General features: G+C 45.3%; 27 non-coding genes across 27 annotated transcripts; all 27 read left to right on the forward strand.

The window, feature by feature from the left end:
• The first annotated feature begins 44 nt into the window (after positions 1-44).
• trnan-guu (transfer RNA asparagine (anticodon GUU)) lies at positions 45-118 on the forward strand. The gene has a single exon. It is a non-coding gene; the product is annotated as a tRNA-Asn (tRNA).
• Positions 119-564: 446 nt separating this feature from the next.
• On the forward strand, positions 565-638 carry trnan-guu (transfer RNA asparagine (anticodon GUU)). Its single transcript has one exon. It is a non-coding gene; the product is annotated as a tRNA-Asn (tRNA).
• A 419-nt stretch (positions 639-1057) lies between these two features.
• Positions 1058-1131, forward strand: trnan-guu (transfer RNA asparagine (anticodon GUU)). The gene has a single exon. It is a non-coding gene; the product is annotated as a tRNA-Asn (tRNA).
• Positions 1132-1821: 690 nt separating this feature from the next.
• Positions 1822-1895, forward strand: trnan-guu (transfer RNA asparagine (anticodon GUU)). Its single transcript has one exon. It is a non-coding gene; the product is annotated as a tRNA-Asn (tRNA).
• Positions 1896-2574: 679 nt separating this feature from the next.
• Positions 2575-2648, forward strand: trnan-guu (transfer RNA asparagine (anticodon GUU)). Its single transcript has one exon. It is a non-coding gene; the product is annotated as a tRNA-Asn (tRNA).
• A 186-nt stretch (positions 2649-2834) lies between these two features.
• On the forward strand, positions 2835-2908 carry trnan-guu (transfer RNA asparagine (anticodon GUU)). Its single transcript has one exon. It is a non-coding gene; the product is annotated as a tRNA-Asn (tRNA).
• A 186-nt stretch (positions 2909-3094) lies between these two features.
• trnan-guu (transfer RNA asparagine (anticodon GUU)) lies at positions 3095-3168 on the forward strand. Its single transcript has one exon. It is a non-coding gene; the product is annotated as a tRNA-Asn (tRNA).
• Positions 3169-3340: 172 nt separating this feature from the next.
• trnat-agu (transfer RNA threonine (anticodon AGU)) lies at positions 3341-3414 on the forward strand. Its single transcript has one exon. It is a non-coding gene; the product is annotated as a tRNA-Thr (tRNA).
• Positions 3415-4337: 923 nt separating this feature from the next.
• Positions 4338-4411, forward strand: trnan-guu (transfer RNA asparagine (anticodon GUU)). The gene has a single exon. It is a non-coding gene; the product is annotated as a tRNA-Asn (tRNA).
• Positions 4412-4597: 186 nt separating this feature from the next.
• On the forward strand, positions 4598-4671 carry trnan-guu (transfer RNA asparagine (anticodon GUU)). Its single transcript has one exon. It is a non-coding gene; the product is annotated as a tRNA-Asn (tRNA).
• Positions 4672-5090: 419 nt separating this feature from the next.
• On the forward strand, positions 5091-5164 carry trnan-guu (transfer RNA asparagine (anticodon GUU)). Its single transcript has one exon. It is a non-coding gene; the product is annotated as a tRNA-Asn (tRNA).
• A 1171-nt stretch (positions 5165-6335) lies between these two features.
• trnan-guu (transfer RNA asparagine (anticodon GUU)) lies at positions 6336-6409 on the forward strand. Its single transcript has one exon. It is a non-coding gene; the product is annotated as a tRNA-Asn (tRNA).
• Positions 6410-6855: 446 nt separating this feature from the next.
• trnan-guu (transfer RNA asparagine (anticodon GUU)) lies at positions 6856-6929 on the forward strand. The gene has a single exon. It is a non-coding gene; the product is annotated as a tRNA-Asn (tRNA).
• A 419-nt stretch (positions 6930-7348) lies between these two features.
• trnan-guu (transfer RNA asparagine (anticodon GUU)) lies at positions 7349-7422 on the forward strand. The gene has a single exon. It is a non-coding gene; the product is annotated as a tRNA-Asn (tRNA).
• A 172-nt stretch (positions 7423-7594) lies between these two features.
• Positions 7595-7668, forward strand: trnan-guu (transfer RNA asparagine (anticodon GUU)). Its single transcript has one exon. It is a non-coding gene; the product is annotated as a tRNA-Asn (tRNA).
• Positions 7669-8593: 925 nt separating this feature from the next.
• Positions 8594-8667, forward strand: trnan-guu (transfer RNA asparagine (anticodon GUU)). Its single transcript has one exon. It is a non-coding gene; the product is annotated as a tRNA-Asn (tRNA).
• Positions 8668-8853: 186 nt separating this feature from the next.
• On the forward strand, positions 8854-8927 carry trnan-guu (transfer RNA asparagine (anticodon GUU)). The gene has a single exon. It is a non-coding gene; the product is annotated as a tRNA-Asn (tRNA).
• A 186-nt stretch (positions 8928-9113) lies between these two features.
• On the forward strand, positions 9114-9187 carry trnan-guu (transfer RNA asparagine (anticodon GUU)). Its single transcript has one exon. It is a non-coding gene; the product is annotated as a tRNA-Asn (tRNA).
• A 172-nt stretch (positions 9188-9359) lies between these two features.
• On the forward strand, positions 9360-9433 carry trnat-agu (transfer RNA threonine (anticodon AGU)). Its single transcript has one exon. It is a non-coding gene; the product is annotated as a tRNA-Thr (tRNA).
• Positions 9434-12997: 3564 nt separating this feature from the next.
• trnan-guu (transfer RNA asparagine (anticodon GUU)) lies at positions 12998-13071 on the forward strand. Its single transcript has one exon. It is a non-coding gene; the product is annotated as a tRNA-Asn (tRNA).
• A 1210-nt stretch (positions 13072-14281) lies between these two features.
• Positions 14282-14355, forward strand: trnan-guu (transfer RNA asparagine (anticodon GUU)). Its single transcript has one exon. It is a non-coding gene; the product is annotated as a tRNA-Asn (tRNA).
• A 432-nt stretch (positions 14356-14787) lies between these two features.
• On the forward strand, positions 14788-14861 carry trnat-agu (transfer RNA threonine (anticodon AGU)). The gene has a single exon. It is a non-coding gene; the product is annotated as a tRNA-Thr (tRNA).
• Positions 14862-15527: 666 nt separating this feature from the next.
• Positions 15528-15601, forward strand: trnan-guu (transfer RNA asparagine (anticodon GUU)). The gene has a single exon. It is a non-coding gene; the product is annotated as a tRNA-Asn (tRNA).
• Positions 15602-15787: 186 nt separating this feature from the next.
• On the forward strand, positions 15788-15861 carry trnan-guu (transfer RNA asparagine (anticodon GUU)). Its single transcript has one exon. It is a non-coding gene; the product is annotated as a tRNA-Asn (tRNA).
• A 172-nt stretch (positions 15862-16033) lies between these two features.
• On the forward strand, positions 16034-16107 carry trnan-guu (transfer RNA asparagine (anticodon GUU)). Its single transcript has one exon. It is a non-coding gene; the product is annotated as a tRNA-Asn (tRNA).
• A 1183-nt stretch (positions 16108-17290) lies between these two features.
• On the forward strand, positions 17291-17364 carry trnan-guu (transfer RNA asparagine (anticodon GUU)). Its single transcript has one exon. It is a non-coding gene; the product is annotated as a tRNA-Asn (tRNA).
• A 173-nt stretch (positions 17365-17537) lies between these two features.
• On the forward strand, positions 17538-17611 carry trnan-guu (transfer RNA asparagine (anticodon GUU)). Its single transcript has one exon. It is a non-coding gene; the product is annotated as a tRNA-Asn (tRNA).
• The last annotated feature ends 313 nt before the right edge of the window (positions 17612-17924 follow it).

Genomic DNA, 17924 nt, shown 5'->3' on the forward strand with positions numbered 1-17924 from the left:
GGCAAAGAATTGGCTAATATGTGTAAAATCTTAGCAGTGGACATGTCTCTGTGGCGCAATCGGTGAGCGCGTTCGGCTGTTAACTGAAAGGTTGGTGGTTCAAGCCCACCCAGGGACGTACACAAGCATTATGGTTTTCAAATTTGGTATTGGTTTGCGCATTCGGTTGTGAACTGAAGGTTAAGTGGTTCAAGCTCACCTGGGACCAAGACGAGGGTTTCTGAGTGCCCTATTGCTAAAATGACTTTGGCCAAGAATTGGCTTATATGTGTAAAATCTTAACAATAGATACCCTATTGTACATGTCTCTGTGGCGCAATCGGTGAGCGCGTTCGGCTGTTAACTGCAAGGTTGGTGGTTCAAGCCCACCCAGGGACGTGCACAAGCATTATGGTTTTCAAATTTGGTATTGGTTTGCGCATTCGGTTGTGAACTGAAGGTTTAGTGGTTCAAGCTCACCTGGGACCAAGACAAGGGTTTCTGAGTGCCCTTTTGCTGCAATGACTTTGGCAAAGAATTGGCTTATATGTGTAAAATCTTAACAATAGATATCCTATTTTACATGTCTCTGTGGCGCAATCGGTGAGCGCGTTCGGCTGTTAACTGAAAGGTTGGTGGTTCAAGCCCACCCAGGGACGCACGCGTGGACTTCAGTTTTCAAATTTAATATAGCTTTGCTAATTCGTTTGTGAACTGAAGGGTTGGTGGTTCATGTTCACCTGGTACAAAGTCAAGGGTTTCTGAGTGCCGTTTCTTGGCGAAGAATTGGGATATATGTGTCTAATGTAATATTAGTAATCCCCTGCATATGTCTCTGTGGCGCAATTGGTGAGCGCGTTCAGCGAGTAACTGAAAGTTTGGATGTTCAAGCCCATCCAGGGACGCACACAAGGATTTTGGTTATCAAATTTGATATCGGTTTGCACATTCGGTTGTGAACTGAAGGGTTGGTGGTTCAAGTTCACCTGGGACAAAGTCAAGGGATTCTGAGTGCTGTTCGTGGAAAATCCTTTGGCAAAGAATTGGCTAATATGTGTAAAATCCTAGCTGTAGACATGTCTCTGTGGCGCAATCGGTGAGCGCGTTCGGCTGTTAACTGAAAGGTTGGTGGTTCAAGCCCACCCAGGGACGCTTGCGTGGACTTCAGTTTTCAAATTTAATATAGCTTTGCTCATTCGTTTGTGAACTGAAGGCTTGTTGGTTCAAGTTCACTAGGACAAAGTCAAGGGATTCTGAGTGCTCTTCGTGGCAACTCCTTTGGCAAAGAATTGGCTAATATGTGTAAAATCTTAGCAGTGGACATGTCTCTGTGGCGCAATCGGTGAGCGCGTTCGGCAGTTAACTGAAAGGTTGGTGGTTCAAGCCCACCCAGGGGCGCACGAGTGGACTTCAGTTTTTAAATTTAATATAGCTTTGCTCATTCGTTTGTGAACTGAAGGGTTGGTGGTTCAAGTTCACTGGGACAAAGTCAAGGGATTCTGAGTGCTCTTCGTGGCAACTCCTTTGGCAAAGAATTGGCTTATATGTGTAAAATCTTAACAATACATTTCCTATTGTACATGTCTCTGTGGCGCAATCGGTGAGCGCGTTCGGCTGTTGACTGAAAGGTTGGTGGTTCAAGCCCACCCAGGGACGTGCACAAGCATTATGGTTTTCAAATTTGGTCTTGGTTTGCGCATTCGGTTGTGAACTGAAGGTTTAGTGGTTCAAGCTCACCTGGGACCAAGACAAGGGTTTCTGAGTGCCCTTTTGCTGCAATGACTTTGGCAAAGAATTGGCTTATATGTGTAAAATCTTAACAATAGATATCTTATTTTACATGTCTCTGTGGCGCAATCGGTGAGCGCGTTCGGCTGTTAACTGAAAGGTTGGTGGTTCAAGCCCACCCAGGGACGCACGCGTGGACTTCAGTTTTCAAATTTAATATAGCTTTGCTAATTCGTTTGTGAACTGAAGGGTTGGTGGTTCATGTTCACCTGGTACAAAGTCAAGGGTTTCTGAGTGCCGTTTCTTGGCGAAGAATTGGGATATATGTGTCTAATGTAATATTAGTAATCCCCTGCATATGTCTCTGTGGCACAATTGGTGAGCGCGTTCAGCGAGTAACTGAAAGTTTGGTGGTTCAAGCCCATCCAGGGACGCACACAAGGATTTTGGTTATCAAATTTTATATCGGTTTGCACATTCGGTTGTGAACTGAAGGGTTGGTGGTTCAAGTTCACCTGGGACAAAGTCAAGGGATTCTGAGTGCTGTTCGTGGCAAATCCTTTGGCAAAGAATTGGCTAATATGTGTAAAATCCTAGCTGTAGACATGTATCTGTGGCGCAATCGGTGAGCGCGTTCGGCTGTTAACTGAAAGGTTGGTGGTTCAAGCCCACCCAGGGACGTGCACAAGCATTTTGGTTATAAAATTTGGTATTGTTTTGCACATTCGGTTGTGAACTGAAGGTTAAGTGGTTCAAGCTCACCTGGGACAAAGACAAGGGTTTCTGAGTTCCCTTTTGCTTCAATGACTTTGGCAAAGAATTGGCTTATATGTGTAAAATCTTAACAATAGATATCCTATGGTAAATGTCTCTGTGGCGCAATCGGTGAGCGCGTTCGGCTGTTAACTGAAAGGTTGGTGGTTCAAGCCCACCCAGGGACGTACACAAGCATTATGGTTTTCAAATTTGGTATTGGTTTGCGCATTCGGTTGTGAACTGAAGGTTAAGTGGTTCAAGCTCACCTGGGACCAAGACGAGGGTTTCTGAGTGCCCTATTGCTGAAATGACTTTGGCCAAGAATTGGCTTATATGTGTAAAATCTTAACAATAGATACCCTATTGTACATGTCTCTGTGGCGCAATCGGTGAGCGCGTTCGGCTGTTAACTGAAAGGTTGGTGGTTCAAGCCCACCCAGGGACGTGCACAAGCATTATGGTTTTCAAATTTGGTATTGGTTTGCGCATTCGGTTGTGAACTGAAGGTTTAGTGGTTCAAGCTCACCTGGGACCAAGACAAGGGTTTCTGAGTGCCCTTTTGCTGCAATGACTTTGGCAAAGAATTGGCTTATATGTGTAAAATCTTAACAATAGATATCCTATTTTACATGTCTCTGTGGCGCAATCGGTGAGCGCGTTCGGCTGTTAACTGAAAGGTTGGTGGTTCAAGCCCACCCAGGGACGCACGCGTGGACTTCAGTTTTCAAATTTAATATAGCTTTGCTAATTCGTTTGTGAACTGAAGGGTTGGTGGTTCATGTTCACCTGGTACAAAGTCAAGGGTTTCTGAGTGCCTTTTCTTGGCGAAGAATTGGGATATATGTGTCTAATGTAATATTAGTAATCCCCTGCATATGTCTCTGTGGCGCAATTGGTGAGCGCGTTCAGCGAGTAACTGAAAGTTTGGTGGTTCAAGCCCATCCAGGGACGCACACAAGGATTTTGGTTATCAAATTTTATATCGGTTTGCACATTCGGTTGTGAACTGAAGGGTTGGTGGTTCAAGTTCACCTGGGACAAAGTCAAGGGATTCTGAGTGCTGTTCGTGGAAAATCCTTTGGCAAAGAATTGGCTAATATGTGTAAAATCCTAGCTGTAGACATGTCTCTGTGGCGCAATCGGTGATCGCGTTCGGCTGTTAACGGAAAGGTTGGTGGTTCAAGCCCACCCAGGGACGCTTGCGTGGACTTCAGTTTTCAAATTTAATATAGCTTTGCTCATTCGTTTGTGAACTGAAGGCTTGGTGGTTCAAGTTCACTGGGACAAAGTCAAGGGATTCTGAGTGCTCTTCGTGGCAACTCCTTTGGCAAAGAATTGGCTAATATGTGTAAAATCTTAGCAGTGGACATGTCTCTGTGGCGCAATCGGTGAGCGCGTTCGGCTGTTAACTGAAAGGTTGGTGGTTCAAGCCCACCCAGGGGCGCACGAGTGGACTTCAGTTTTTAAATTTAATATAGCTTTGCTCATTCGTTTGTGAACTGAAGGGTTGGTGGTTCAAGTTCACTGGGACAAAGTCAAGGGATTCTGAGTGCTCTTCGTGGCAACTCCTTTGGCAAAGAATTGGCTTATATGTGTAAAATCTTAACAACACATATCCTATTGTACATGTCTCTGTGGCGCAATCGGTGAGCGCGTTCGGCTGTTAACTGCAAGGTTGGTGGTTCAAGACCACCCAGGGACGCTCGCGAGGACTTCAGTTTTCAAATTTAATATAGCTTTGCTCATTCGTTTGTGAACTGAAGGGTTGGTGGTTCAAGTTCACTGGGACAAAGTCAAGGGATTCTGAGTGCTCTTCGTGGCAACTCCTTTGGCAAAGAATTGGCTAATATGTGTAAAATCTTAGCAGTAGACATGTCTCTGTGGCGCAATCGGTGAGCGCGTTCGGCTGTTAACTGAAAGGTTGGTGGTTCAATCCCACCCAGGGACGTGCACAAGCATTATGGTTTTCAAATTTGGTCTTGGTTTGCGCATTCGGTTGTGAACTGAAGGTTTAGTGGTTCAAGCTCACCTGGGACCAAGACAAGGGTTTCTGAGTGCCCTTTTGCTGCAATGACTTTGGCAAAGAATTGGCTTATATGTGTAAAATCTTAACAATAGATATCCTATTTTACATGTCTCTGTGGCGCAATCGGTGAGCGCGTTCGGCTGTTAACTGAAAGGTTGGTGGTTCAAGCCCACCCAGGGACGCACGCGTGGACTTCAGTTTTCAAATTTAATATAGCTTTGCTAATTCGTTTGTGAACTGAAGGGTTGGTGGTTCATGTTCACCTGGTACAAAGTCAAGGGTTTCTGAGTGCCGTTTCTTGGCGAAGAATTGGGATATATGTGTCTAATGTAATATTAGTAATCCCCTGCATATGTCTCTGTGGCACAATTGGTGAGCGCGTTCAGCGAGTAACTGAAAGTTTGGTGGTTCAAGCCCATCCAGGGACGCACACAAGGATTTTGGTTATCAAATTTTATATCGGTTTGCACATTCGGTTGTGAACTGAAGGGTTGGTGGTTCAAGTTCACCTGGGACAAAGTCAAGGGATTCTGAGTGCTGTTCGTGGCAAATCCTTTGGCAAAGAATTGGCTAATATGTGTAAAATCCTAGCTGTAGACATGTCTCTGTGGCGCAATCGGTGAGCGCGTTCGGCTGTTAACTGAAAGGTTGGTGGTTCAAGCCCACCCAGGGACGTGCACAAGCATTTTGGTTATAAAATTTGGTATTGTTTTGCACATTCGGTTGTGAACTGAAGGGTTGGTGGTTCAAGTTCACTGGGACAAAGTCAAGGGATTCTGAGTGCTCTTCGTGGCAACTCCTTTGGCAAAGAATTGGCTAATATGTGTGAAATCTTAACAGTAGACATGTCTCTGTGGCGCAATCGGTGAGCGCGTTCGACTGTTAACTGAAAGGTTGGTGGTTCAAGCCCACCCAGGGACGTGCACAAGATATTGGTTATCAAATTTGGTATCGGTTTGCACATTCGGTTGTGAACTGAAGGTTAAGTGGTTCAAGCTCACCTGGGACAAAGACAAGGGTTTCTGAGTTCCCTTTTGCTTCAATGACTTTGGCAAAGAATTGGCTTATATGTGTAAAATCTTAACAATAGATTTCCTATGGTAAATGTCTCTGTGGCGCAATCGGTGAGAGCGTTTGGCTGTTAACTGAAAGGTTGGTGGTTCAAGCCCACCCAGGTACGTGCACAAGCATTTTGGTTATCAAATTTGGTATCGGTTTGCACATTCGGTTGTGAACTGAAGGGTTGGTGGTTCAAGTTCACCTGGGACAAAGTCAAGGGATTCCGAGTGCTCTTCGTGGCAAATCCTTTGGCAAAGAATTGGCTAATATGTGTAAAATCTTAGCAGTAGACATGTCTCTGTGGCGCAATCGGTGACCGCGTTCGGCTGTTAACTGAAAGGTTGGTGGTTCAAGCCCACCCAGGTACGTACACAAGCATTTTGGTTATCAAATTTGGTATCGGTTTGCACATTCGGTTGTGAACTGAAGGGTTGGTGGTTCAAGTTCACCTGGGACAAAGTCAAGGGATTCCGAGTGCTCTTCGTGGCAAATCCTTTGGCAAAGAATTGGCTAATATGTGTAAAATCTTAGCAGTAGACATGTCTCTGTGGCGCAATCGGTGACCGTGTTCGGCTGTTAACTGGAAGGTTGGTGGTTCAAGCCCACCCAGGGACGCTTGCGTGGACTTCAGTTTTCAAATTTAATATAGCTTTGCTCATTCGTTTGTGAACTGAAGGCTTGGTGGTTCAAGTTCACTGGGACAAAGTCAAGGGATTCTGAGTGCTCTTCGTGGCAACTCCTTTGGCAAAGAATTGGCTAATATGTGTAAAATCTTAGCAGTGGACATGTCTCTGTGGCGCAATCGGTGAGCGCGTTCGGCTGTTAACTGAAAGGTTGGTGGTTCAAGCCCACCCAGGGACGTACACAAGCATTATGGTTTTCAAATTTGGTATTGGTTTGCGCATTCGGTTGTGAACTGAAGGTTAAGTGGTTCAAGCTCACCTGGGACCAAGACGAGGGTTTCTGAGTGCCCTATTGCTAAAATGACTTTGGCCAAGAATTGGCTTATATGTGTAAAATCTTAACAATAGATACCCTATTGTACATGTCTCTGTGGCGCAATCGGTGAGCGCGTTCGGCTGTTAACTGCAAGGTTGGTGGTTCAAGCCCACCCAGGGACGTGCACAAGCATTATGGTTTTCAAATTTGGTATTGGTTTGCGCATTCGGTTGTGAACCGAAGGTTTAGTGGTTCAAGCTCACCTGGGACCAAGACAAGGGTTTCTGAGTGCCCTTTTGCTGCAATGACTTTGGCAAAGAATTGGCTTATATGTGTAAAATCTTAACAATAGATATCCTATTTTACATGTCTCTGTGGCGCAATCGGTGAGCGCGTTCGGCTGTTAACTGAAAGGTTGGTGGTTCAAGCCCACCCAGGGACGCACGCGTGGACTTCAGTTTTCAAATTTAATATAGCTTTGCTAATTCGTTTGTGAACTGAAGGGTTGGTGGTTCATGTTCACCTGGTACAAAGTCAAGGGTTTCTGAGTGCCGTTTCTTGGCGAAGAATTGGGATATATGTGTCTAATGTAATATTAGTAATCCCCTGCATATGTCTCTGTGGCGCAATTGGTGAGCGCGTTCAGCGAGTAACTGAAAGTTTGGATGTTCAAGCCCATCCAGGGACGCACACAAGGATTTTGGTTATCAAATTTGATATCGGTTTGCACATTCGGTTGTGAACTGAAGGGTTGGTGGTTCAAGTTCACCTGGGACAAAGTCAAGGGATTCTGAGTGCTGTTCGTGGAAAATCCTTTGGCAAAGAATTGGCTAATATGTGTAAAATCCTAGCTGTAGACATGTCTCTGTGGCGCAATCGGTGAGCGCGTTCGGCTGTTAACTGAAAGGTTGGTGGTTCAAGCCCACCCAGGGACGCTTGCGTGGACTTCAGTTTTCAAATTTAATATAGCTTTGCTCATTCGTTTGTGAACTGAAGGCTTGGTGGTTCAAGTTCACTGGGACAAAGTCAAGGGATTCTGAGTGCTCTTCGTGGCAACTCCTTTGGCAAAGAATTGGCTAATATGTGTAAAATCTTAGCAGTGGACATGTCTCTGTGGCGCAATCGGTGAGCGCGTTCGGCTGTTAACTGAAAGGTTGGTGGTTCAAGCCCACCCAGGGACGCACGCGTGGACTTCAGTTTTCAAATTTAATATAGCTTTGCTAATTCGTTTGTGAACTGAAGGGTTGGTGGTTCATGTTCACCTGGTACAAAGTCAAGGGTTTCTGAGTGCCGTTTCTTGGCGAAGAATTGGGATATATGTGTCTAATGTAATATTAGTAATCCCCTGCATATGTCTCTGTGGCACAATTGGTGAGCGCGTTCAGCGAGTAACTGAAAGTTTGGTGGTTCAAGCCCATCCAGGGACGCACACAAGGATTTTGGTTATCAAATTTTATATCGGTTTGCACATTCGGTTGTGAACTGAAGGGTTGGTGGTTCAAGTTCACCTGGGACAAAGTCAAGGGATTCTGAGTGCTGTTCGTGGCAAATCCTTTGGCAAAGAATTGGCTAATATGTGTAAAATCCTAGCTGTAGACATGTATCTGTGGCGCAATCGGTGAGCGCGTTCGGCTGTTAACTGAAAGGTTGGTGGTTCAAGCCCACCCAGGGACGTGCACAAGCATTTTGGTTATAAAATTTGGTATTGTTTTGCACATTCGGTTGTGAACTGAAGGTTAAGTGGTTCAAGCTCACCTGGGACAAAGACAAGGGTTTCTGAGTTCCCTTTTGCTTCAATGACTTTGGCAAAGAATTGGCTTATATGTGTAAAATCTTAACAATAGATATCCTATGGTAAATGTCTCTGTGGCGCAATCGGTGAGCGCGTTCGGCTGTTAACTGGAAGGTTGGTGGTTCAAGCCCACCCAGGGACGCTTGCGTGGACTTCAGTTTTCAAATTTAATATAGCTTTGCTCATTCGTTTGTGAACTGAAGGCTTGGTGGTTCAAGTTCACTGGGACAAAGTCAAGGGATTCTGAGTGCTCTTCGTGGCAACTCCTTTGGCAAAGAATTGGCTAATATGTGTAAAATCTGAGCAGTGGACATGTCTCTGTGGCGCAATTGGTGAGCGCGTTCGGCTGTTAACTGAAAGGTTGGTGGTTCAAGCCCACCCAGGGACGTACACAAGCATTATGGTTTTCAAATTTGGTATTGGTTTGCGCATTCGGTTGTGAACTGAAGGTTAAGTGGTTCAAGCTCACCTGGGACCAAGACGAGGGTTTCTGAGTGCCCTATTGCTGAAATGACTTTGGCCAAGAATTGGCTTATATGTGTAAAATCTTAACAATAGATACCCTATTGTACATGTCTCTGTGGCGCAATCGGTGAGCGCGTTCGGCTGTTAACTGAAAGGTTGGTGGTTCAAGCCCACCCAGGGACGTGCACAAGCATTATGGTTTTCAAATTTGGTATTGGTTTGCGCATTCGGTTGTGAACTGAAGGTTTAGTGGTTCAAGCTCACCTGGGACCAAGACAAGGGTTTCTGAGTGCCCTTTTGCTGCAATGACTTTGGCAAAGAATTGGCTTATATGTGTAAAATCTTAACAATAGATATCCTATTTTACATGTCTCTGTGGCGCAATCGGTGAGCGCGTTCGGCTGTTAACTGAAAGGTTGGTGGTTCAAGCCCACCCAGGGACGCACGCGTGGACTTCAGTTTTCAAATTTAATATAGCTTTGCTAATTCGTTTGTGAACTGAAGGGTTGGTGGTTCATGTTCACCTGGTACAAAGTCAAGGGTTTCTGAGTGCCGTTTCTTGGCGAAGAATTGGGATATATGTGTCTAATGTAATATTAGTAATCCCCTGCATATGTCTCTGTGGCGCAATTGGTGAGCGCGTTCAGCGAGTAACTGAAAGTTTGGTGGTTCAAGCCCATCCAGGGACGCACACAAGGATTTTGGTTATCAAATTTGATATCGGTTTGCACATTCGGTTGTGAACTGAAGGGTTGGTGGTTCAAGTTCACCTGGGACAAAGTCAAGGGATTCTGAGTGCTGTTCGTGGAAAATCCTTTGGCAAAGAATTGGCTAATATGTGTAAAATCCTAGCTGTAGACATGTCTCTGTGGCGCAATCGGTGAGCGCGTTCGGCTGTTAACGGAAAGGTTGGTGGTTCAAGCCCACCCAGGGACGCTTGCGTGGACTTCAGTTTTCAAATTTAATATAGCTTTGCTCATTCGTTTGTGAACTGAAGGCTTGGTGGTTCAAGTTCACTGGGACAAAGTCAAGGGATTCTGAGTGCTCTTCGTGGCAACTCCTTTGGCAAAGAATTGGCTAATATGTGTAAAATCTTAGCAGTGGACATGTCTCTGTGGCGCAATCGGTGAGCGCGTTCGGCTGTTAACTGAAAGGTTGGTGGTTCAAGCCCACCCAGGGGCGCACGAGTGGACTTCAGTTTTTAAATTTAATATAGCTTTGCTCATTCGTTTGTGAACTGAAGGGTTGGTGGTTCAAGTTCACTGGGACAAAGTCAAGGGATTCTGAGTGCTCTTCGTGGCAACTCCTTTGGCAAAGAATTGGCTTATATGTGTAAAATCTTAACAATACATATCCTATTGTACATGTCTCTGTGGCGCAATCGGTGAGCGCGTTCGGCTGTTAACTGCAAGGTTGGTGGTTCAAGACCACCCAGGGACGCTCGCGAGGACTTCAGTTTTCAAATTTAATATAGCTTTGCTCATTCGTTTGTGAACTGAAGGGTTGGTGGTTCAAGTTCACCTGGGACAAAGTCAAGGGATTCTGAGTGCTGTTCGTGGCAAATCCTTTGGCAAAGAATTGGCTAATATGTGTAAAATCCTAGCTGTAGACATGTCTCTGTGGCGCAATCGGTGAGCGCGTTCGGCTGTTAACTGAAAGGTTGGTGGTTCAAGCCCACCCAGGTACGTGCACAAGCATTTTGGTTATCAAATTTGGTATCGGTTTGCACATTCGGTTGTGAACTGAAGGGTTGGTGGTTCAAGTTCACCTGGGACAAAGTCAAGGGATTCCGAGTGCTCTTCGTGGCAAATCCTTTGGCAAAGAATTGGCTAATATGTGTAAAATCTTAGCAGTAGACATGTCTCTGTGGCGCAATCGGTGAGCGCGTTCGGCTGTTAACTGGAAGGTTGGTGGTTCAAGCCCACCCAGGGACGCTTGCGTGGACTTCAGTTTTCAAATTTAATATAGCTTTGCTCATTCGTTTGTGAACTGAAGGCTTGGTGGTTCAAGTTCACTGGGACAAAGTCAAGGGATTCTGAGTGCTCTTCGTGGCAACTCCTTTGGCAAAGAATTGGCTAATATGTGTAAAATCTTAGCAGTAGACATGTCTCTGTGGCGCAATCGGTGAGCGCGTTCGGCTGTTAACTGAAAGGTTGGTGGTTCAAGCCCACCCAGCGACGTGCACAAGCATTATGGTTTTCAAATTTGGTATTGGTTTGCACATTCGGTTGTGAACTGAAGGTTTTGTGGTTCAAGCTCACCTGGGACCAAGACAAGGGTTTCTGAGTGCCCTTTTGCTGCAATGACTTTGGCAAAGAATTGGCTTATATGTGTAAAATCTTAACAATAGATATCCTATTTTACATGTCTCTGTCGCGCAATCGGTGAGCGCGTTCGGCTGTTAACTGAAAGGTTGGTGGTTCAAGCCCACCCAGGGACGCACGAGTGGACTTCAGTTTTTAAATTTAATATAGTTTTGCTCATTCGTTTGTGAACTGAAGGGTTGGTGGTTCAAGTTCACTGGGACAAAGTCAAGGGATTCTGAGTGCTCTTCGTGGCAACTCCTTTGGCAAAGAATTGGCTTATATGTGTAAAATCTTAACAATAGATATCCTATTGTACATGTCTCTGTGGCGCAATCGGTGAGCGCGTTCGGCTGTTAACTGAAAGGTTGCTGGTTCAAGCCCACCCAGGGACGCTCGCGAGGACTTCAGTTTTCAAATTTAATATAGCTTTGCTCATTCGTTTGTGAACTGAAGGGTTGGTGGTTCAAGTTCACTGGGACAAAGTCAAGGGATTCTGAGTGCTCTTCGTGGCAACTCCTTTGGCAAAGAATTGGCTAATATGTGTAAAATCTTAGCAGTAGACATGTCTCTGTGGCGCAATCGGTGAGAGCGTTCGGCTGTTAACTGAAAGGTTGGTGGTTCAAGCCCACCCAAGGACGCTCGCATGGACTTCAGTTTTCAAATTTAATATAGCTTTGCTCATTCATTTGTGAACTGAAGGGTTGGTGGTTCAAGTTCACTGGGACAAAGTCAAGGGATTCATTCGGAGTGCTCTTCGTGGCAACTCCTTTGGCAAAGAATTGGCTAATATGTGTAAAATCTTACCAGAAGACATGTCTCTGTGGCGCAATCGGTGAGCGCGTTCAGCGAGTAACTGAAAGTTTGGTGGTTCAAGCCCATCCAGGGACTAAAGGATAATGTAAATGGCAGTCAATCTAAAACAGAGCAAAGGGTAGACTGCTAGGAGCCACTTTTGTGATCCTGGCATGGAAGTCCATTGTTTCAGAGGGGTCTCGTTCACACCTCCTGTGGTGCAGCTGTGATCCAATCTTCCTGCATTCCTCTCCTGAGGGTCTTGTCATTAGCATTGTCTAAACTTCGGTTACACTTAAAGGATTTCATACATTTGACTATTAAAGGAATATAAGAGTTTGAGCTTAACATAGTTCATTAGATGTTGGTGCATCCAATGTATGAAAATGTGATATTGTAAAATGCTGAGAGTGTGACTGGTGAAGCGAAACTGGTTGCGGGGGTTGTGCAGGAATGGAATGTTTTAGAAGCAGACGGTGCTGAGCGAGACGAGATGACTCCGGGACCAGTGGACGAAGGAGAGGCCATCGGGGATAGCACAAGCAGGAGGAGTCGCCACGGGATTCGGCGGGAGAAGAAAGACCAATGAGAACAAGCTAAAGTTAACTGCAGGATACACATAGCCAATAGAATCATGCCAGGATGCCTTTGTCTCTGTGCCATTTGCATATTGTATAGTATGAATCATTACTGGGCAACTCGGAGGTAGAACACATTCGCTGGTGGCAAGAGAGGTGTAAAGTTGTATTGAGAGGGATCCGAGACCCAGGTGCCATGTAGAAATCTGTGTATTGAGAATAAACCCACTTGTGCGTGAAAATGCCGGCTTCCTGATACCTTTCTATTGCAGAACGAGCGCGCATATTGTTGGATGAGTGAGAGTTGGGTAAGGTCGCGAATTGGAGTCGGATTACTAATTTGAGTTTACATTGGGTTAAAGTTAAATTCTAACATTGATATGAAGCTAAATTCCAACAGGACGCACACAAGGATTTTGGTGATCAAATTTTGTATCGGTTTGCACATTCGGTTGTGAACTGAAGGGTTGGTGGTTCAAGTTCACCTGGGACAAAGTCAAGGGATTCCGAGTGCTCTTCGTGGCAAATCCTTTGGCAAAGAATTTGCTAATATGTGTAAAATCTTAGCAGTAGACATGTCTCTGTGGCGCAATCGGTGAGCGCGTTCGGCTGTTAACTGAAAGGTTGGTGGTTCAAACCCACCCAGGGACGCACGAGTGGACTTCAGTTTTTAAATTTAATATAGCTTTGCTCATTCGTTTGTGAACTGAAGGGTTGGTGGTTCAAGTTCACTGGGACAAAGTCAAGGGATTCTGAGTGCTCTTCGTGGCAACTCCTTTGGCAAAGAATTGGCTTATATGTGTAAAATCTTAACAATACATATCCTATTGTACATGTCTCTGTGGCGCAATCGGTGAGCGCGTTCGGCTGTTAACTGAAAGGTTGGTGGTTCAAGACCACCCAGGGACGTGCACAAGCATTATGGTTTTCAAATTTGGTCTTGGTTTGCGCATTCGGTTGTGAACTGAAGGTTTAGTGGTTCAAGCTCACCTGGGACCAAGACAAGGGTTTCTGAGTGCCCTTTTGCTGCAATGACTTTGGCAAAGAATTGGCTTATATGTGTAAAATCTTAACAATAGATATCCTATTTTACATGTCTCTGTGGCGCAATCGGTGAGCACGTTCGGCTGTTAACTGAAAGGTTGGTGGTTCAAGCCCACCCAGGGACGCACGCGTGGACTTCAGTTTTCAAATTTAATATAGCTTTGCTAATTCGTTTGTGAACTGAAGGGTTGGTGGTTCATGTTCACCTGGTACAAAGTCAAGGGATTCTCAGTGCTGTTTGTGGAAAATCCTTTGGCAAAGAATTGGCTAATATGTGTAAAATCCTAGCTGCAGACATGTCTCTGTGGCGCAATCGGTGAGCGCGTTCGGCTGTTAACTGAAAGGTTGGTGGTTCAAGCCCACCCAGGTACGTGCACAAGCATTTTGGTTATCAAATTTGGTATCGGTTTGCACATTCGGTTGTGAACTGAAGGGTTGGTGGTTCAAGTTCACCTGGGACAAAGTCAAGGGATTCCGAGTGCTCTTCGTGGCAAATCCTTTGGCAAAGAATTGGCTAATATGTGTAAAATCTTAACAATAGATATCCTATTTTACATGTCTCTGTGGCGCAATCGGTGAGCGCGTTCGGCTGTTAACTGGAAGGTTGGTGGTTCAAGCCCACCCAGGGACGTACACAAGCATTATGGTTTTCAAATTTGGTATTGGTTTGCGCATTCGGTTGTGAACTGAAGGTTAAGTGGTTCAAGCTCACCTGGGACCAAGACGAGGGTTTCTGAGTGCCCTATTGCTGAAATGACTTTGGCCAAGAATTGGCTTATATGTGTAAAATCTTAACAATAGATATCCTATTGTACATGTCTCTGTGGCGCAATCGGTGAGCGCGTTCGGCTGTTAACTGAAAGGTTGGTGGTTCAAGCCCACCCAGGGACGTACACAAGCATTATGGTTTTCAAATTTGGTCTTGGTTTGCGCATTCGGTTGTGAACTGAAGGTTTAGTGGTTCAAGCTCACCTGGGACCAAGACAAGGGTTTCTGAGTGCCCTTTTGCTGCAATGACTTTGGCAAAGAATTGGCTTATATGTGTAAAAACTTAACAATAGATATCCTATTTTACATGTCTCTGTGGCGCAATCGGTGAGCGCGTTCGGCTGTTAACTGAAAGGTTGGTGGTTCAACCCCACCCAGGGACGCACGCGTGGACTTCAGTTTTCAAATTTAATATAGCTTTGCTAATTCGTTTGTGAACTGAAGGGTTGGTGGTTCATGTTCACCTGGTACAAAGTCAAGGGTTTCTGAGTGCCGTTTCTTGGCGAAGAATTGGGATATATGTGTCTAATGTAATATTAGTAATCCCCTGCATATGTCTCTGTGGCGCAATTGGTGAGCGCGTTCAGCGAGTAACTGAAAGTTTGGTGGTTCAAGCCCATCCAGGGACGCACAAAAGGATTTTGGTTATCAAATTTGATATCGGTTTGCACATTCGGTTGTGAACTGAAGGGTTGGTGGTTCAAGTTCACCTGGGACAAAGTCAAGGGATTCTGAGTGCTGTTCGTGGCAAATCCTTTGGCAAAGAATTGGCTAATATGTGTAAAATCCTAGCTGTAGACATGTCTCTGTGGCGCAATCGGTGAGCGCGTTCGGCTGTTAACTGAAAGGTTGGTGGTTCAATCCCACCCAGGTACGTGCACAAGCATTTTGGTTATCAAATTTGGTATCGGTTTGCACATTCGGTTGTGAACTGAAGGGTTGGTGGTTCAAGTTCACCTGGGACAAAGTCAAGGGATTCCGAGTGCTCTTCGTGGCAAATCCTTTGGCAAAGAATTGGCTAATATGTGTAAAATCTTAGCAGTAGACATGTCTCTGTGGCGCAATCGGTGAGCGCGTTCGGCTGTTAACTGGAAGGTTGGTGGTTCAAGCCCACCCAGGGACGCTTGCGTGGACTTCAGTTTTCAAATTTAATATAGCTTTGCTCATTCGTTTGTGAACTGAAGGCTTGGTGGTTCAAGTTCACTGGGACAAAGTCAAGGGATTCTGAGTGCTCTTTGTGGCAACTCCTTTGGCAAAGAATTGGCTAATATGTGTAAAATCTTAGCAGTGGACATGTCTCTGTGGCGCAATCGGTGAGCGCGTTCGGCTGTTAACTGAAAGGTTGGTGGTTCAAGCCCACCCAGGGACGTACACAGGCATTATGGTTTTCAAATTTGGTATTGGTTTGCGCATTCGGTTGTGAACTGAAGGTTAAGTGGTTCAAGCTCACCTGGGACCAAGACGAGGGTTTCTGAGTGCCCTTTTGCTGAAATGACTTTGGCAAAGAATTGGCTTATATGTGTAAAATCTTAACAATAGATATCCTATTGTACATGTCTCTGTGGCGCAATCGGTGAGCGCGTTCGGCTGTTAACTGAAAGGTTGGTGGTTCAATCCCACCCAGGGACGCTCGCGAGGACTTCAGTTTTCAAATTTAATATAGCTTTGCTCATTCGTTTGTGAACTGAAGGGTTGGTGGTTCAAGTTCACTGGGACAAAGTCAAGGGATTCTGAGTGCTCTTCGTGGCAACTCCTTTGGCAAAGAATTGGCTAATATGTGTAAAATCTTAGCAGTAGACATGTCTCTGTGGCGCAATCGGTGAGCGCGTTCGGCTGTTAACTGAAAGGTTGGTGGTTCAAGCCCACCCAGGGACGTGCACAAGCTTTTGGTTATCAAATTTTGTATCGGTTTGCACATTCGGTTGTGAACTGAAGGGTTGGTGGTTCAAGCTCACCTGGGACCAAGACAAGGGTTTCTGAGGGCACTTTTGCTGCAATGACTTTGGCAAAGAATTGGCTTATATGTGTAAAATCTTAACAATAGATATCCTATTGTACATGTCTCTGTAGCGCAATCAGTGAGCGCGTTCGGCTGTTAACTGAAAGGTTGGTGGTTCAAGCCCACCCAGGGACGTGCACAAGCATTATGGTTTTCAAATTTGGTATTGGTTTGCGCATTCGGTTGTGAACTGAAGGTTAAGTGGTTCAAGCTCACCTGCGACCAAGACAAGGGTTTCTGAGTGCCCTTTTGCTGCAATGACTTTGGCAAAGAATTGGCTTATATGTGTAAAATCTTAACAATAGATATCCTATTGTACATGTCTCTGTAGCGCAATCAGTGAGCGCGTTCGGCTGTTAACTGAAAGGTTGGTGGTTCAAGCCCCCCCAGGGACGCTCGCGTGGACTTCAGTTTTCAAATTTAATTTAGCTTTGCTCATTCGTTTGTGAACTGAAGGGTTGGTGGTTCAAGTTCACTGGGACAAAGTCAAGGGATTCTGAGTGCTCTTCGTGGCAACTCCTTTGTCAAAGAATTGGCTAATATGTGTAAAATCTCAGCAGTAGACATGTCTCTGTGGCGCAATCGGTGAGCGCGTTCGGCTGTTAACTGAAAGGTTGGTGGCTCAAGCCCACCCAGGGATGGGCACAAGATTTTGGTTGTCAAATTTTGTATTGGTTTGCACATTCGGTTGTGAACTGAAGGGTTGGTGGTTCAAGTTCACCTGGGACAAAGTCAAGGGATTCTGTGTGCCCTTTGTGGCAAATCCTTTGGCAAAGAATTGGCTAATATGTGTAAAATCTTAGCAGTAGACATGTCTCTGTGGCGCAATTGGTGAGCGCGTTCGGCTGTTAACTGAAAGGTTGGTGGCTCAAGCCCACCCATGGATGGGCACAAGATTTTGGTTGTCAAATTTTGTATTGGTTTGCACATTCGGTTGTGAACTGAAGGGTTGGTGGTTCAAGTTCACCTGGGACAAAGTCAAGGGATTCTGTGTGCCCTTTGTGGCAAATCCTTTGGCAAAGAATTGGCTAATATGTGTAAAATCTTAGCAGTAGACATGTCTCTGTGGCGCAATTGGTGAGCGCGTTCGGCTGTTAACTGAAAGGTTGGTGGTTCAAGCCCACCCAGGGACGTGCACTAACATTTTGGTTATCAAATTTGGTATCGGTTTGCACATTCGGTTGTGAACTGAAGGGTTGGTGGTTCAAGTTCACCTGGGACAAAGTCAAGGGATTCTGTGTGCTCTTCGTGGCAAATCCTTTGGCAAAGAATTGGTTAATATGAGTAAAATCTCAGCAGTCGACATGTCTCTGTGGCGCAATCGGTGAGCGCGTTCGGCTGTTAACTGAAAGGTTGGTGGTTCAAGCCCACCCAGGGACGTACACAACCATTATGGTTTTCAAATTTGGTATCGGTTTGCGCATTCGGTTGTTAACTGAAGGTTAAGTGGTTCAAGCTCACCTGGGACCAAGACAAGGGTTTCTGAGTGCCCTTTTGCTGCAATGACTTTGGCAAAGAATTGGCTTATATGTGTTAAATCTTAAGAATAGATATCCTATTGTACATGTCTCTGTGGTGCAATCGGTGAGCCTGTTCGGCTGTTAACTGAAAGGTTGGTGGATTCAATCCCACCCAGGGATGCGCACAAGAATTATGGTTTTCAAATTTGTTATTGGTTTGCGCATTTGGTTGT

This window comes from Idiotropiscis lumnitzeri, chromosome 16, assembly GCF_059441095.1.
Source record: "Idiotropiscis lumnitzeri isolate Australia: NSW breed Sydney's pygmy pipehorse chromosome 16, RoL_Ilum_1.0, whole genome shotgun sequence".
NCBI classification, from domain to species: Eukaryota; Metazoa; Chordata; class Actinopteri; order Syngnathiformes; family Syngnathidae; genus Idiotropiscis; species Idiotropiscis lumnitzeri.